This window comes from Apodemus sylvaticus, chromosome 16 (genome assembly GCF_947179515.1).
Source record: "Apodemus sylvaticus chromosome 16, mApoSyl1.1, whole genome shotgun sequence".
NCBI classification, from domain to species: domain Eukaryota; kingdom Metazoa; phylum Chordata; class Mammalia; order Rodentia; family Muridae; genus Apodemus; species Apodemus sylvaticus.
The window spans coordinates 41,642,831-41,652,192 of record NC_067487.1 but is presented as its reverse complement, the minus strand read 5'-3'; positions in this window follow the sequence as shown (position 1 = coordinate 41,652,192).

Sequence of the window (9,362 nt, the reverse complement as noted above, 5' to 3'; positions counted from 1 at the left end):
ACATCATACTGTAATCAAATAAGCTCAGACCTTATTAGTAACAGCAAGTTCTTCCATTAAAGAATTTTAAATAATTTAATTATATATGTTATATATTGAAAATATAACCATGATTAAGACTGTTTATTTTAGGATTTGTTTTTTGGACAGCTTGCTTAGAACAAAAGGCTTGCACGTATTTGAGATTAGATATTAATTAGCAGCTTATAAGTGCTCCTGCCCTGCAAGAAGCAACATAGTTTTCTTCCCAGCTTGGAAATGTTTGTTTGTTTGTATTTTTAAACTTTGTTTTCATTGGTTAGAATTGCCTTTAGAAGCTGCCCAAATCTCCAGTAGCCATGAGATACTCAACAGGACGCTCACCTCAGGGTCTCTGTGACCACAACTCCACCCATTTCTTCTCAACGCCTAACATGAAGCAGCTGGCTCCCAGCAGTTCCAAACATCATCACTTAATTTTTTTTTTTCTTGAACCAGACCTCATATTTAAAAAATGCAAATTAGGTAACAGTTTCTAGTGCTACAAAAACAACATGGAGTTGGGCTTGGCAGCAATTTGTCATAATATGAACAATACCGTCTTGTTTTGGTCTAGAACTTATCTTGGTTTTCAATCAGTCACAGAGGGGATCCTAGTCCTTTGCAGGCAACCACTGTGGTGTTACTTGTTTGTTTGTTGGTTTAATTTGTGTGGGGATTTTCCCCCCTTCTTTGATTATTGAGACACACATGAAAACTGTCTCAGGCCAAAAGCCATAAAAATAAGACTTTCTTTAGCCGGTGAAATTTTCATCTCATTTTATTATGCTGTCAATGAGCTGCTGAGATTTGCTTGGCTTGTTAACATGATAGCCGACAGATGAGAAGAAATAAAAACTACTGGCCTGTGAAAGCAAAATCAAAGAGCCAGGCTGAAGAGCTGCTCAGGTTACTCAGGTGTAGCCCTCTGTGCCTAGCTGGTGACCTGACTAATGGTAGGAATGCCCAAGGTTCCGTTTGGATGATCCACACGCTAAAACACAGTATTCAAATGTCTGCCAAAATGGTTGAGAATTTGCCTTTTCTTTGTAAGCTCTCTACACAATAAACAAAAGACTGATATTTGATCCTAACCAAACAAAGAAGGAACAGAGAATGACAATGGGTGCATATATTCAAGGCACAGCTCTGAACATGACATTAGAAGAGCTTCGGGGTCCATCATTCTCTGCCCCACATCTTTAGTTGTCCTAAGTATAAACCTATTGCCATTCACTGGAAATATTAATATCTATAAACATTTGACAATACAAATTTCCTAGTCAAAGAGTGTTAATTCAGTGAATTATTAAACAGGGGAAGATTTGTAGCTTTCTGAATGACTGGAATTAAGAAATGGAATTCAGTAAATGGAATGACAATGTTCTAAAGGAATATTTTTCTATGTATAAACACTATTCCTCTAAGTAAACAGCCTTGACTTCTACAACTAATACTGTCCTTCTCACTGTCATGAGATCTGCATACTGGACATGGAAGCCTATTGCCACCAGCTGATAAAATAAATGCACACATATTTTTAGTTGATTGCACCCAACTTTCATGGGTATCATAAAAACCCATGACTGATAGCCTCAATGGTGAAATGTTTTGAAGATGTATTTATTTTTATTTTATGTGTGAGTTTTTCACCTGCATGTATGTGTATGCATTATATACATGCCTGATTAAACATATTTGTTGTATCACCCTTTTTTCTTATAAATGCTGCTTTATAGCAAGTTGGGGACTTCCTTGATGTAAAAGATTTTTAGTTTTCAAAGTAAAGTTTGCTTTGAAAGTTCATGATATCATGGTTCATGATACCACCATCCAACCAATCAAATTTCAACATCCAATTATATCTGCCATGCCATCCACGGCTTTCAGGCTAAAAGAACTAGGTGTGAAAAGCAAGTCCTGATTTGTAGTACCACCCAGCATTACAGGGTCATGGTTGTTTGATGACTCTACACAGCAGAATTGTTGTCCATTTATCTAGCATACTATGTTTCAAAGAAATATAAATCAACATGCATACCAAATTTTAGAGACAATATACCAACTATGATAAATTTTAATTCTTTTTAGGAAGAAGAAATTTCGAAAAGTAGTTGTAAGTTACAATTTCTGGTTCATTGCCCATCATGCATTATACTTTTGATCCAATTTAAGAAAATATATTAGAGGCTGATCGGCGGCGGCGGCGGCGGCGGCAGCGGCAGCAGTGGCTGCTCCAGCTGAAGGGCCATCAGCAGTGGAACCAAGGCGTCACAGGGACCAGTTAGGCCCTGCGCCCACGACCACTGACCTTCGCTGACCAGCCGGGCAGCAAGCAGCTGCAGTTGTGCGGCGCCTTTCCTGCACGGAGGCCACTTCAGAACTCGGCCTCCCACCAGTCAGGAGAGGAGCATCCATCTTGGTTCCGTACTCCAGGAATCGGACAGACTGAGGTACACAAACATAATCCGAGGCCAACACCGCGGTGGTCTGAGCCCGACGGGCGTTGGCCTGCACCCAGGCCCTGGGCGGGTCGGGGGGCCATCGGGGTGCCAACCCAGGCAGGAAGTTTTTTTGCCCAGGCCTGCGAGCGCGCTGCTGCCATTTTGCCTGCAGGACGACAGAGAGCTCAGGCGGGCAGACCTGTAACAGGCATAGCCTAAGGCTAACAAAGCGGGGGTCCAGGCCCCAAAAGGCACAGGACTGACCCCAAGAACTGGGCGGCTTGGTGGGCCATCTGTGAGTCAACCCGCCCAGGTGATTGTTAGCAAAGCAGACTCTCCCGGCGCTTTCAGGGAGCGCAGGCGCGCACGCCCGCCATCCTAGTCACCTGGCAGACCCAATTAACAGTCATAGCCCTAGGGGAACTTTGCTCGGACCTTGGCCTCCCAGGCTTTTGCCTGGACTCAGGGACTGGGCGGCCAGGCTAACCTTGTGTGCGACAGCCCGGTTGGCAGATCGGCTGCCCAGCGGAGTGAGCGGAACACAGGGGAGGTCACAGTAGCATACACCGTCTGCACTCCCTGGGAGTGCACACGGGCTCCATCTGCTCCACAGACACAATCTGGGGCAAGGCCTTAGGCAGAAGCCCTTGGCTCTACTCTCTCCGCTTCCGGATCCAGATCAGTCTGGGCGGCAGCATTACATCTCCAAGTCCTGCAAGTGGCTAGCTGGGCTTCCCGGCGGCCAGCTGGGAGAAGTCAGTGTGCTCCAGTGAATCCAGCGGGCCCCAGCGGGAGCCTTCGGGTGCCTGCTTTGGGATCTGAACAGCCTGGGCAGCAGCACACTGTCTACAAGCAGTGCAGGAGGTAAGCTGTGCACCAGAGGCCAACTGGGAAGGGGCAGCTTGCACTGGTGAGTCCAGCACTGAGAAGATAAACACCAGTGAGAACTAGATGGCAAAAGGCAAACGCAGGAACGTCACTAACAGAAATCAAGGCAATATGGCAACATCTGAACCCAATTCTCCTCTACCAACATGTCCTGGATACCCCAGCACACCAGTAAAACAAGATTTGGATTTAAAATCACTGGTCATGATGCTGGTACAGGAACACATGAAGGTCATACATAAAGAAATTCAGGAGAAAATGGATCAAAAGTTAGAAGCCCTTGCAAGGGAAACACAAAAATCATTGAAAGAAATCCAGGAGAATACAAAAGCCAACAAGGAGGAAATGCAAAAAACACTTAAAGAAATACAGGAGAACTTTGCTCAACAGGCTGAGGTCATGAAAGACGAAACACAAAAATCTCTTAAAGAAATACAGGAGAACTTTGGTCAACAGGCTGAGCTCATGAAAGAGGAAACACAAAAATCTCTTAAAGAATTACAGGAAAACACAAACATGCAAGTGAAGGAGCTAAGCAAAACCATCCAGGATCTAAAATCAGAAGTAGAAACAACTAAGAAAACTCAAAGGGAGACAACTTTGGAGATAGAAAGCCTTGGGAAGAAATCAGGGGACAGAGATGCAAATATCAACAACAGAATACAAGAGATAGAAGAAAGAATCTCAGATGGTGAAGATTCCATAGAAACCATGGACTCAACAGTTAAAGAAAATGCAAAATGCAAAAAGCTTGTAACCCAAAATATCCAGGAAATCCAGGACACAATGAGAAGACCAAACCTAAGGATTATAGGCATAGATGAGAGTGAAGATTTACAACTTAAAGGGCCAGCAAACATCTTCAATAAAATTATGGAAGAAAACTTCCCTAACCTAAAGAGAGAGATGCCCATGAATATACAAGAAGCCTACAGAACTCCAAACAGACTGGACCAGAGCAGAAATTCTTCCTGTCACATAATAATCAAAACACCAAATGTTCTAAACAAAGAAAGAATACTAAAGGCAGTAAGAGAAAAAGGCCAAGTAACATATAAAGGAAGACCTATCAGAATCACAGCAGACTTTTCACCTGAGACTATGAAGGCTAGAAGGTACTGGGCAGATCTCATGCAGACTCTAAGAGAACACAAATGCCAACCAAAACTACTATATCCAGCAAAACTCTCAATCACCATAGATGGAGAAACTAAGATATTTCATGACAAAACCAAGTTTACCCAATATCTATCCACAAACCCGGCCCTAAAAAGGATAATAGGAGGACAACACCAATACAAGGAGGGAAACTTCACCCTGGAAAAAGCAAGATAGTAACCTTTCATCAAACCCAAAAGAAGTTAAGCATTCAAATTTAAAAAATAACGTCAAAAATGATAGGAAGTAACAATCACTATTCCTTAATATCTCTTAACATCAATGGACTTAATGCCCCAATAAAAAGACACAGACTAACTGAATGGATACGTAAACAGGACCCTACATTTTGCTGCTTACAGGAAACACACCTCAGGGTCAAAGACAAACACTACCTTAGAGTAAAAGGCTGGAAGACAATTTTACAAGCAAATGGTCTCAGGAAACAAGCTGGAGTAGCCATTTTAATATCAGATAAAATTGACTTTCAACCCAAAGTCATCAAAAGAGACCCTGAGGGACACTTCTTGCTGGTCAAAGGAAAAATACAAAAAGAACTGTCAATCCTGAACATCTATGCCTCAAATGCAAGGGCACCCTCTTTCGTAAAAGAAACTTTATTAAAACTAAAAGCACACATTGCACCTAACACAATAATTGTGGGTGACTTCAACACTGCACTTTCCTCAATGGACCGATCAGGAAAACAGAAACTAAACAGGGACACAATGAAACTAATTGAAGCTTTGGACCAATTAGATTTAACAGATATATATAGAACATTCTATCCTAAAACAAAAGAATATACCTTTTTCTCAGCACCTCATGGTATCTTCTCCAAAATCGACCATATAATTGGTCACAAGACAGACCTCAACAAATATAAGAAGATCGAACTAATCCCATGCCTCCTATCTGATCACTATGGAGTAAAAGTGGTCTTCAATAGCAACAGAAACAACAGAAAGCCCACATACACGTGGAAACTGAACAATACTCTACTCAATGATACCTTGGTCAAGGAAGAAATAAAGAAAGAAATTAAAGATTTTTTAGAACACAATGAAAATGAAAACACAACATACCCAAATCTATGGGACACAATGAAAGCAGTGCTAAGAGGAAAACTCATAGCCCTGAGTGCCTCCAAAAAGAAAATGGAGAGAGCATACATTACCAGCTTAATGACACACCTGAAAGCCCTGGAACAAAAAGAAGCTATTTCGCCCAGGAGGAGTAGAAGGCAGGAAATCATCAAACTCAGGGCCGAAATCAATCAACTAGAAACAAAGAGAACCATACAAAAAATCAACAATACCAGGAGCTGGTTCTTTGAGAAAATCAACAAGATAGATAAACCCTTAGCCAGACTGACCAAAGGGCACAGAGAAAGTATCCAAATTAACAAACTTAGAAATGAAAAGGGAGATATAACAACGGAAACTGAGGAAATCCAAAAAATCATCAGATCCTACTACAAGAGCCTATACTCAACACAACTAGAGAATCTGGAGGAAATGGACAATTTTCTTGACAGATACCAAATACCAAAATTAAATCAGGACCAACTAGACCATCTAAACAGTCCCATAATGCCTAAAGAAATAGAAGGAGTCATAGAAAGTCTTCCAACCAAAAAAAGCACAGGACCAGATGGCTTCAGTGCAGAATTCTACCAGACCTTCAAAGAAGAGTTAACACCAATACTCTTCAAACTATTCCACAAAATAGAAACAGAAGGAACACTACCCAATTCCTTCTACGAAGCCACAATTACGCTGATACCAAAACCACACAAAGATCCAACAAAGAAAGAGAACTTCAGACCAATTTCCCTTATGAACATCGATGCAAAAATACTCAATAAAATTCTTGCCAACCGAATCCAAGAACACATCAAAACGATCATCCACCATGATCAAGTAGGCTTTATCCCGGGAATGCAGGGCTGGTTCAATATACGGAAATCCATCAATACAATCCACTACATAAACAAACTCAAAGAACAAAACCACATGGTCATTTCATTGGATGCTGAAAAAGCATTTGACAAAATTCAGCATCCCTTCATGCTTAAAGTCTTGGAGAGAACAGGAATTCAAGGCCCATACCTAAACATAGTAAAAGCAATATACAGCAAACCGGTAGCCAGCATCAAACTAAATGGAGAGAAACTTGAAGCAATCCCACTGAAATCAGGGACCAGACAAGGCTGCCCCCTTTCTCCTTATCTTTTCAATATTGTACTTGAGGTACTAGCTCGGGCAATTCGACAACATAAGGAGGTCAAAGGGATACAAATTGGAAAGGAAGAAGTCAAACTATCATTATTTGCAGACGACATGATCGTCTACCTAAGTGACCCAAAGAACTCCACTAGAGAGCTCCTACAGCTGATAAACAACTTCAGCAAAGTGGCAGGTTATAAAGTCAACTCAAGCAAATCAGTGGCCTTCCTATACTCAAAGGATAAGCAGGCTGAGAAAGAAATTAGGGAAATGACCCCCTTCACAATAGCCACAAACAGTATAAAGTATCTTGGGGTGACTCTTACCAAACATGTGAAAGATCTGTATGACAAGAACTTCAAGACTCTGAAGAAGGAAATGGAAGAAGACCTCAAAAAATGGGAAAACCTCCCATGCTCATGGATCGGTAGAATCAATATAGTTAAAATGGCCATTTTGCCTAAAGCACTATATAGATTCAATGCAATACCCATCAAAATCCCAACTCAATTCTTCACAGAGTTAGAAAGAGCAATTATCAAATTCATCTGGAACAACAAAAAACCCAGGATAGCTAAAACTATTCTCAGCAACAAAAGGAAATCTGGGGGAATCAGTATCCCTGACCTCAAGCAATACTACAGAGCAATAGTGTTAAAAACTGCATGGTATTGGTACAGTGACAGGCAGGAGGATCAATGGAACAGGATTGAAGATCCAGAAATGAACCCACACACCTATGGCCACTTGATCCTCGACAAAGAGGCTGAAAACATCCAATGGAAAAAAGATAGCCTTTTCAACAAATGGTGCTGGTTCAACTGGAGGTCAGCATGCAGAAGAATGCGAATTGATCCATCCTTGTCTCCTTGTACTAAGCTCAAATCCAAATGGATCAAGGACCTCCACATAAAGCCAGACACTCTGAAGCTAATAGAAAAAAAACTGGGGAAGACCCTTGAGGACATCGGTACAGGGAGAAAGTTTCTGAACAGAACACCAATAGCGTATGCTCTAAGAGCAAGAATTGACAAATGGGACCTCATAAAATTACAAAGTTTCTGTAAGGCAAAGGACACCATCAAGAGGACAAATCGGCAACCAACAAATTGGGAAAAGATCTTCACCAATCCTACATCAGATAGAGGGCTAATATCCAATATATATAAAGAACTCAAGAAGTTAGACTCCAGAAAACCAAACAACCCTATTAAAAAATGGGGTACAGAGTTTTTTTTTTTTTTTTTATTCGATATAATTTATTTACATTTCAAATGATTTCCCCTTTTCTAGCCCCCCCCCCCCACTCCCCGAAAGTCCCGTAAGCCCCCTTCTCTTCCCCTGTCCCCCCTCCCACCCCTTCCAAGTTCCCCGTTCTGGTTTTGCCAAATACTGTTTCACTGAGTCTTTCCAGAACCAGGGACCACTCCTGCTTTCTTCTTGTATCTCATTTGATGTGTGGATTATGTTTTGGGTATTCCAGTTTTCTAGGTTAATAACCACTTATTAGTGAGTGCATACCATGATTCACCTTTTGAGTCTGGGTTACCTCACTTAGTATGATGTTCTCTAGCTCCATCCATTTGCCTAAGAATTTCATGAATTCATTGTTTCTAATGGCTGAATAGTACTCCATTGTGTAGATATACCACATTTTTTGTATCCACTCTTCTGTTGAGGGATACCTGGGTTCTTTCCAGCATCTGGCAATTATAAATAGGGCTGCTATGAACATAGTAGAGCATGTATCCTTATTACATGGTGGGGAATCCTCTGGGTATATGCCCAGGAGTGGTATAGCAGGATCTTCTGGAAGTGAGGTGCCCAGTTTTCGGAGGAACCGCCAGACTGCTTTCCAGAGTGGTTACACCAATTTGCAACCCCACCAGCAGTGGAGGAGTGTTCCTCTTTCTCCGCACCCTCTCCAACACCTGCTGTCTCCTGAATTTTTAATCTTAGCCATTCTGACTGGTGTAAGATGAAATCTTAGGGTTGTTTTGATTTGCATTTCCCTAATGACTAATGAAGTTGAGCATTTTTTAAGATGCTTCTCCGCCATCCGAAGTTCTTCAGGTGAGAATTCTTTGTTTAACTCTGTACCCCATTTTTTAATAGGGTTGTTCGGTTTTCTGGAGTCTAACTTCTTGAGTTCTTTATATATATTGGATATTAGCCCTCTATTTGATGTAGGATTGGTGAAGATCTTTTCCCAATTTGTTGGTTGCCGATCTGTCCTTTTGATGGTGTCCTTTGCCTTACAGAAACTCTGTAACCTTATGAGGTCCCATTTGTCAATTCTTGCTCTTAGAGCATACGCTATTGGTGTTCTGTTCAGAAACTTTCTCCCTGTACCGATGTCCTCAAGGGTCTTCCCCAGTTTCTTTTCTATTAGCTTCAGAGTGTCTGGCTTTATGTGGAGGTCCTTGATCCATTTGGATTTGAGCTTAGTACAAGGAGACAAGGATGGATCAATTCGCATTCTTCTGCATGCTGACCTCCAGTTGAACCAGCACCATTTGTTGAAAAGGCTATCTTTTTTCCATTGGATGTTTTCAGCCTCTTTGTCGAGGATCAAGTGGCCATAGGTGTGTGGGTTCATTTCTGGATCTTCAATCCTGTTCCATTG